A 9,738-nucleotide genomic window follows, 5' to 3' on the forward strand; every position below is an offset into this window, starting at 1 on the left:
AAAAAAAAAAAGATTTAAAAAAAAAAAAAAAGACTGACAACCTGAATCCAATCTTCAGGACCTCCGTGCTGGAAGGGAGAACGGACTCCCAACAGTTGACCTCTGACCTCCACACTCATGCCACGGCATGCTGTATGCCCATCCACAACACACACCCAGATAAGTTGAAAAATAAAAACAAAACAAAACCTAAATAATTGAATGAGCATATTGTTTAGTTGAGCAAGATTAAACAGTAACGATAGAAGAAGCCTGTAGTTCCGTTCAAATCAGTCATACATGTACCAAGTGTGGGAAAGGGGGGATCATTATGTGATGGGAAGCATGAGGCAGACTGACTTAGCCTTGAATCCAGGCCCTCTGTAAACCACGCCAAATCTGGGAGACCTGTTTAGAACTTCGAGGCAGACAGAGGAGGGTCTGCGACAGGAAAGATTGAGAGCTAAGGGTAGAAGATGAGACCATGGCCAGGTTACGAGGACTCTTGATGAATACATTTCCATTCCTACTTTAACTGTGTAGAGAGGCTGGCAGGACCCCAGGTCACTTAGGGACCTATCCGAGCGTCAGTCACTAAGTGGCAAAGCCTCCTCCCAAGCCCTAAAGAGAAGCTCAATCCAGCCTTTCGCTAGATTTAATCTATCACTCTGAAATGGGCCAGGCTGATGCTCAGATGTGCGCAGCACTTTTCTGAAAAAAAAAAAAATGCACAGGAAATTGTTGTCAGGGTGCTGCTTCCTAAAACTAAGGGGCTGGAGAGGTGGCTCAGTAGTTGAGGGCAAGCACTGTTCTTACAGAGCACCGGGTTCAATCCCCAGTATCCAAGTCAGGTGGCTCACAATGGCCTGTGACTTCAGCACCAGGGAATCCAACGCTCTCCCAGCGTGCACAGGAACCCGGCACACACAGGCATATGCACAAACTCACACACTCACACATACATGGATAGAATCTTCCGAGCCAGGCACTAATAGTGTATTCCTTTATTGCTTGGGAAGCAGAAGTAGGTGGATATCTGAACTAGCCAGGTCTACAGAGCAAGCTTTAGGATAGCCAGAGCTACACAGAGAAACCCTGTCTGGAGAAATCAATCAATCAATCAAACAAACAAACAAACCTCTAAATAGTAAAGACTGAACATAGCAATGACTTTTATTTTTCATTGTAAAAACCTCGTATATTGTGGGTATACATTTTAAATAAATAAATAAATTTGGTTTTACAAATTTAAAAGGTCTTCTTTATGATTAAAAAAAAAACCCTGAAAACATCACAAAATGTTTGCACTTTAACCAGCAAATGGAAAACGTGCATAATCACCAAATGAAATACTTTTCGATTTTGTCTCTCCCTGTCTTCAAAGACATGTGGGGATGATGTAAAAGGAACAGTAGCAGGGTCACAGCCTTCCCCGCCCCCAGCCTCCACTTCAAAGCAAACAGATCGTGAACCACAGACAATAAAATGTTTTCTTATTTTGTTGTTGTTATGTTTAAATGAAACGTCTGCCTGACACGATCCCAAATCTACTGCTCAGTGAAACCAGAAATCCAAAATAATGGACTCGAGTATGTTTGATAAAATGTAAATGGTCTTTCATTTTGACCCTTGTTGGAGCCCAAAACAACTACACTATCCTTGATCCTTTCTTTCTCCTTTCCCACCCACCCTACCTTCCAAATATACCCAGAATCCAACTGCGTAGTACCACCCCCCTCAGCCCTGTGCCTCGTCTGTCGGCTGGACCGCAATCATTTTCACTGACACGCCTGCTTCTTGTCCTCCACAGTCAATCCTCAGGACACTAGATACATCCTCTTTAAAATCAACCCTGAATAGGACACTTCTCTGTCCACAAGGCCCAGTGGCTGCCTATTGCGCTTGGACTAAAGCTAGAACCTGAATCTCCCAAATACCCCATGGCCTCCTGTCTCCTTCTATTTGGATCTCTATCAGGATGAAACCTCATCAGGATTGAACCTTCCCTTGTCCCCTTCACGCTGCCCAGTTTTTCTCTAAAACACTTGGTACTATGATCTACCCGTTTGCTGCCCTTTGGTGTGATGTAAGACTCATCTCTCCCGATGAAGATGTGTGCTCCATCATGTACACGGTTGCACCCTATGAACCTAGAGCAGTGGTTCTCAACCTGTGGGTCAAGACCCTCCTGGAGGTCACATAGCCTGCATATCAGATATTTACATTATGATTCATAACTAGCAAAATTACACTTATGAAGTAGCAATGAGATAATTTTATGGTGGGGGGGTCATTATAACACGAGGAACTGTATTGAAAGGTCACAGCATTCGGAAAGTTGAGAACCACTGGCCTAGAATATGTTTGTAAATGAGAACTCAGTAAGTTTTTTTTTTTGGAGCTTGAGAGAGGTGCAGGTAGTATCCCTGGGAAAAACAGAAAATGCTGAGGTCCCAATGAAGCAGAAGCCAAATGACGGAATGAGGGATGGAAAAGCTAAAGCGTCAACAGGCAAACGTAGAAACCCACTGCTTATCTACCCATGGCATCTGCCGGTAACCACTACGTTGTGCCTTGCCCATCGTTATAGTATACTCTGTCGGGCCATTCTTGAGGACTTGTGGGTATGCTAGAGTGTCAATACTGCCACCAGTGTCCCTGTACCTCTCTCCAAATCAATACACTTACATGGGACATTCTACTGAAGGAAGAAAGCAATTACTGTCTTGGCCGGAAAGTCCAGATTATTCAGTTCTCCTATGGTGAAAACCTAGACAAGGTACTCTTGGGATGGGACTAGGAAACTGGGTGAAGGACAGAGTCTGCTGGCAACTACTGCCTGGGGACATTTCTAGTGCAGTCCCCCAACTCTAAAAGAAGGATAATGAGATATTCTTGAGTGTTCATTATAAAATTCATTGAAATTATACAAAGGCATCCTGAAAATTGAAGGGACTAAACATTGTCTGAGTGCTCCCCTGACGTAGGACAAGTCCACCCTGTGCCACCTCTAATTCACTTTCTCTTCTCTCTGATGAAGAGCTTTAATGTCATCAAGAATCTGGCCTGACCCCTCCGACACACATATCTCCACTTAAAAACCTGCACTGATTTCAACATGAACTTCTTCTAAACGTCTTCAGCAAATGGACCCTAAACCATGTTGTGTGGTCACTCTCCAGCCACATGGAACCTACTGACTCTGGAATGCAGTAATGCTTTGCTGCCCATCTGGGTGGCACACATACTTACAACCCTGCACTACACCCTTACAGCCTCCCATCTAATAGTCCTTGACACTTTTTGAAGCCTTTCTGAACACCCCAACCTCCGTTAGACCGTCCTGCCCTTTCTGGGAGCACCACCTCCCCCCAAGCAACCTGTCACGCCAGCGTTTGTTTAAGGGTCTACCTCCCAGGAGTGAGAGGACCTTCATCTGCCTCTTCCCTATGTCCTGAGCATATGCCAGGGTGAGGTACATAGTACACGCCCTATTCTTGCTCTCTTTCACTACATCTCAATTGCTTTCTCAGTCCTTTCCAGTAAAGTGTCCATGACTTCTGCCTCAGAGCCAGGCTTAGGGAAGGCCTGGCCTTGTCTTCCTAAGGAAATAGGCTGGGCAGTGAAGCTGATTCACCACTCAAGGATCTTCTGGAAAGAGTCAAGAGCTGAGCGTGGGGACGGCATGAGATCTTTCCAATCCTTGTCACTATAGATGCATCTTTCCAATCCAAGACTATAGATGAATCTCGCTGTATCTGAGACACTATGAATCTACACATAAGACACACCTATATTTAAGTCTGGTACAAGCAGAAAGGATTTTCAACTTACTCATTTGCAAAACTATCCAAGTTTCTGCTTCTTTCACAATGGTGGAAACTTCGGAATTGACTATAATTCAAAGCAATTATTGTTCTTTGACTGTCAAGGTGCCCTGTTCCTCTTTTCATAAATATCCTGCAGGATCCCAGCCCAGTTCAATACAAAGTCTTTTTTTTCCCCCTAGGCCCATTCCTATTCGTTTGCTAAATTTACAGCATTCAAATGAAAGAAAGGAGACCTGCTTTTGCCCCCACTGTTAACATGATATATGTCTGAGTTTTAATTGCCCTTTAATTATACCCTCAGCCAGGTCTGCACAGATATAATAGAAATATAGCAAAGCCTGAGAGGGCCTTGCTGAGGCGCTCAGAAGACAGATCTGTAATATTTCCTGCAACCAGAAGGAAAGAACAAAATGAGAGGTGGTCTGGGGATGTCAGAAGCTAGCTAAACAATTACCGAGAAAGCACTCAGCCTTTAAATTCGGCAGGCTGCAAGGCTGGTGATCCCCTGGTGATTTGATGCTCCGCTAAGGCTGGCTGAAAATGGAAGAACTCAGATTGCCTGACTGTGAACTAAGAAATAAGCAACAAAAGGAAACCATGCCATGACATTTTCTAAATATTTACTACTGGGAGTTGACTGTTCCCTGAGAGGAGCCAGGTCTGACAGTGAAATCCCCGGACTGTCTCCTACATTCTCCTTTGATCTCTATCTCCATCTTCCATGCCAAGAGACCTTTACCTCCTGGGGCTGTCAGAGGAGAGATACTTGTCTGATAGCCCCAGCCAGTGCAGAGATGAGCAAGTCAGTGTACAGACCAACACATGCACGCTTCCTCCCAGACTCCTTTCCTACAGTGTAGTAACCAAGAGCATCTGCCCGTAAAGACCAAATGAGTCAGTACAAACTAGTCTACAGACAAAACACCCTTTCCCAAGTACCCTCTGACCCGGATTGTTGTCTTAACCCCACCTGTGCCGCTTTGGAGTCCAGTATCCATGGCCTTCCCAGCCAGACATCATTGTAACACCAAACCTCTCATCAGCCTGCATAGCACCTACTTTCATCCCTTACGCTCCCAGCTCACTTGATACGTGTTAATCTGAAGGTCAGGGGTGATGAAAAACATTATAGAAACCAACAAATGTATTGATAGTACTTCAGACTTCCCACTGGCCGTGTTTTCTGCCTTTTCATGTCTTGAGCAGAGTCTGATTTTGGACAGAGTGCTTGACTTTGAAACAATATTCTTCAAGAGCAATTTCGTGACTAGGTTCAGATTAAAACAGAGATGACCTGGCAATTAAGAATGTCTCCCATCCTTGCAAAGGACACAAGTTCTGTTCCCAGCACCCATAAAGATGCTCAGAACTCCCTGTAAGTCCAGTTTACGGGCATCCAGTGCTCTCTTCTGGCTCCCTACAACACCAGGCACACATGTGGTTCATATATCTATATTCAGGGTAAACATTCATATACATAAAAAATAAATAAGTAATTCTTTTTTTACAACAAAACAAAACAAACAAAACCCAGGAATCTGGCAGTCCCGATGGTTCTCGCTCATCCCCCAGAAATGTCACAGAAAAAGAGTTGCTTTGAGACATATACTGCCTGTGGATAGGAATGTGCAGACGTTTTATGGGATAACGCATACATCTATATAGTTAACAAGCAACGGGGAAATTAGAGAACAGGTTAGCATTTCACTATGGAAAACATATTCTCTTCTTCCTCTCCCAGTACCTTTTCATTTTGTCTCCTGGTTTTGAACTTCACTAAAGCTGAAACTATTGGATATTAAATATGTCCCTGCCTCATCTTCCTCAAAGGAAAGAGAACCTTAGTGGTTTGAATGGACCGAACCACAGGAAACAAACCTCCCTGGCCACAGGAGGGAAAGAGATGCAGAGAAGACATGGGTTAGAATGACAAGAGGTACGGGAGCATTATAAAGGACAGGTAAACTGCAGCTGGCTCTCACCTTTAAGCAAGTGATCATACAAACAGAAGGCTGGAACCAGTGACCTCCAAGGTTCCTTCTAACTCCAGTCCTATTGGCCTCATGAATTTTTTATAGTCACCCTCTGTCCTACCACACTGTCCCTATGCATCACCAAGCCCTTCTGGCCACTTCCAGGACTGAAAGGAAAATCTTTTTTTTTTTTAAGTTTATGTTTGACTATTGCCAAAATTATAATTCTGTCCTTGAAACAATGACCTGAAAATAAGAGGCCGCTGGGCTAGAAACTTCTGAGCAAATAAATGCTCAATGCTGCCTTGAGGTAATAGATTTTAAACTTCTCTGACATAAGCAAAATTACGACCTTAGGTTCAAGGAGTGAAGACCATGATAAGCCAGTGCTATAAGCAAATCTTCCCAACCCATTCTGCATCCCCTGCTGAGCGTCTAATCTTAAAAGGACAACAGACCAAGGGATCCTGGCCTCGCTGCATCTCTCATCAGCTGTGTGGGATGAACAAGTTATTTAATTCCCTGAAAATTCACTTTTAAAAATGTATTATTGTGGTGTACGTGCATGTGCGCATGAGTACTGGGACACTTGTGGAGGTCAAAAGACAACTTTGTGGAGCGCATCACAAGGCTTGAACAGCAAACACCCTTACCCATTGAGCCATCTCACCAGCCGCGCTCTCTTTGCTTTTTAAAATGGGATAATATGAGTGACCTTGCAGAGTTGATAATTAAATGCCTTAGCAAGCAACCCTGATCACTCGTTTTCTCATTCAGTCAACAAAGCCTATCTGAGAATCCACTACCAGTCAGCCACAAGTACATAAAAGATAGACTAAATGAAAGCTATTATTCTTTTTATTCATCAAAAACCTATATTATTTTCCAAAACTGTGACAGACTGACATTAGTTCAAAGTTTTCGCTCACACCTAGTTTGCCTAAAATAGCCATATTTATTTTGTCAAGCGTGATGGCAGGTGGGAGTCAGCCCCCTGTTATGCCTTTAGCCCCAAGCGAACAATCCAACAGGTGTGTTGGTTCCACCGGACACCTTCAGAACACCTACACAAAGCAATGACCAGAGCAAAAAGCAGTATCCCAGCTCTCCCCTGGGCAAGTCACTGGGGAGAACTTAATATGCCTGTGCAGCAAGGCCCAGCCTGAATGCCTGGGAGGTTTTGGGTGCTTTCAATTCCTTGAGTGGACTCTATGTCTCCAGAGAACTCAAGGTTAACAGGACTGGCTCATCCCCAGCCACTACCACTGGGCCACTGATAAAGGGAGGTGCACCAGCAAAAGGGTCCCTCTCCTTTCAACAGTGCTTTACTCAACGCTAGAATGTGATAACACTGTATAAACGGCTGGCCTCATCTCGAGATTGGTGGGCTCTTCTCTGTTCTAAGTTTACTGTTCCTTTTGTGAGCTCGTCCCCAAGCCTCTGTGGGTGCTGGGCATTCAGTACATAGTTAACAAACAGTCTACATTTGTAAGAGTTTCCCATAACATTCTGGAAATCAGGGCTCATTGGAAAAGCATATGAAGTCTGGTCCTGGAATAGGAGATGACTACCCTGGGTCGTAGTCATAGAGCAGTGAAAAGAGAATTCTAGATTAAAATTCTGAGCGATCCGTGAAGCTAAGGATAGCCTAAGAGAACAGCTTAAATGTGCCTCGATTTTTTTTTCTTCCCTGAAGGCTCCTCTCATTCAGGAGCTATCTGAATCACCTCCCTTGGAAACTGAACTATATACATCCATTGCACAGGCAGGGGTTTTGTGTGGCTGCCTCCTAGCGTGGAGGTGACAGCCGTATCCTCTCCCCACTGAAGTTCTTAGTAAAAAGAGACCATCACTATATAATCCCATCCCACCCTGCCGGATGCATCTAAAACAATGGCTTCTTTCCATATCCCTTCAGTGAGTTAAGGGTGTTATTAACTGTAGCACCTCTAATTGCTCACTGAAAACAGTGGTTTGGATATTAATAGACTATAAATCAAGGCCCTACCTAAGGCTTGTTGTCACGGAAACTGTACTCAAGCCTCGTAGCTATTTCCCCTTTGGGAAGTCTGGGTAAGTTGGTGGGACTTGAGGATTGTGTTAGAGCTCTTGTTTCTTCCATTTTCTGCTATTTCTCCGGGGCCAAGTTGCTGGAACTGGCACGAAGGGTAACCGTAGAGTGGGGCAGTAGCTTGGAGATTAGGAACTCAAAGGGGATAGGTGGGGGTCCTTGAAGTATAGTCCTGGGACACTTGATCTCTCCCTTCTCAGTCTACACTGGGCCACTCTGCACGTCCTGGCATCCTGAGGCCCGGCCCCCTCTGCTGCCCTGAACTGTCCTCCCAGCCTTGGCACTGGGCAGCTCTGGTGCGCGCTAGCCAAGTTCCAGAAGAGGATCCGACACGCCCGGGGGGTTGAGAAACCAGGCAGCAGGAGGCACAGGCGCGGACAGTCCTTAGACCGACGACAGGCAGCCCCCCCCCTCAACTTTGCTCCCAGACGAGGGTCCTGGGGGAGGCGGCCAAGAGCACACAAACCCCCAAACCCACTCCCCGTGCCCCACGGCGACACTCTACTAGCTGGCTTCCCAAAGCTAGCGCCCTGCTCGCCCAGCGCCAGCGAAACCCACGCGGGTTCCCGCGTCCAGGGGTGACGACTGCCGCAGCCGCCAGGGCCTCCCGAGCTCCTCACCCCTCCCGCCCCATGCTAGGCACCCGGGGCCAGGCCCCCACCGGGCTGTCGCGTCACCCGCCCCCTGGGCCCCGCGCTCCCGGGCACTGGCTCCAGGGCACCCAGCTCCCTCCCGCCGCGCGGCCCTCGGGGACTCACCTGCGCTGGGGCTGAAGCGGCGGCCACCCCGAGCCCGGGGGCGGCGGCGCAGGGGGAGGAGGGCAGCACGGGGCTCCTGGCACAGTGGCCGCCGGGCGCCTGGTGCAGCGGAGCCGCGGACCCGCCCAGAGATATAAATAACATTATCTGAGGAGGGACATTCCTGCCGGGGGACATCGCTGCTGCCGGGACCAGATAGTCCCGCGGCGGGGGCGGGGAGGCGGGGCCGCAGCCTCCCGCAGCGCCAGGCCCGCCTTCCCCACCCACTCCTGCACCTGCCAATCAGACTGCGCGCCCGGGGGCACCTGCCTAGCCGCTAGCGCCGCCGCCGCGGGGACCTGGGACGCCAGGGTCCTCTCTCACCTCCCCTGATCCCGCACACACAGAGCCCCTTGCCACGGGAAGAAGACTCGACTCTGCTGCTCCGGCCTAATTCGTGTGCCGGGAGCCGCAAGCTGGCGGCGAAAAGGAGTCCTCCCAGCCTTTCCCGCCTAGCGTCCCTGCAGACTACGATCTGGTTTTGAAAAAACATCTAAAGACCCGTTTAGGCCATAGGGTGGGTGAGGAGGGCGCCCCGACTGTAACGCCCCTCCGGAGATAGGCTGGAAGGGACAGATTGTTCCCGCGGGCGGGTTACGTTAGAAAGCGTGCTCCCGGCCGGCTACAACCGGCTGGTAGTAGGAGCAGACGCTGGGAGCACAGGGGGTGGGCACTGGGCCGAGGCCCCCGCCCCCAGCCTGCGGGCTGGAGGCCGCGGCTCCTGCTCGTAAGCAAGGTACTGTCCCGGAGAACCCGGCTGTGCTGGTTGGTGGCGCTCAGCCTACAGTTGCATATTGCAGGGTCCATAATCAACAGGCAAGCCGGCACACCAGCCCACCTGCACCATCCTGTGAGCCCCGGTCTCCGGGCAAGACCCTGCTTTCTCACTGCAAGCTTTGGTAGGGTGGAGTACAGCAGGCCAGAGGAGATGCTAGAACCAAGGGTGTCAAGTACATCTGCGACTAGGGAGGGTGACACACGGACGAACACGGGCGGCTTGCAAGGCAGGTTATTTCCTTGACTTTTTAACAATACAAGGTCATTACTCAGTAACGTTGGTTGCGTGCCTTGCTGTACCTTTCCTTGTT

At 48.2% G+C, this 9,738-nt stretch overlaps 1 protein-coding gene across 1 annotated transcript in view; it reads right to left on the reverse strand.

Annotated features, from left to right (window-relative positions):
* The window catches only part of Sptb (spectrin beta, erythrocytic), a 131,223-nt gene extending 121,999 nt beyond the window's left edge, over positions 1-9,224 (reverse strand). The window contains exon 1 of the mRNA XM_021178696.1: positions 8,612-9,224. The gene's annotated coding sequence lies outside the window, so the exon portion shown is untranslated. The remainder of the gene's footprint in view (positions 1-8,611) is intronic.
* Between the last annotated feature and the right edge of the window lie 514 nt (positions 9,225-9,738).

This window comes from Mus caroli, chromosome 12 (assembly GCF_900094665.2).
Source record: "Mus caroli chromosome 12, CAROLI_EIJ_v1.1, whole genome shotgun sequence".
NCBI lineage: Eukaryota > Metazoa > Chordata > Mammalia > Rodentia > Muridae > Mus > Mus caroli.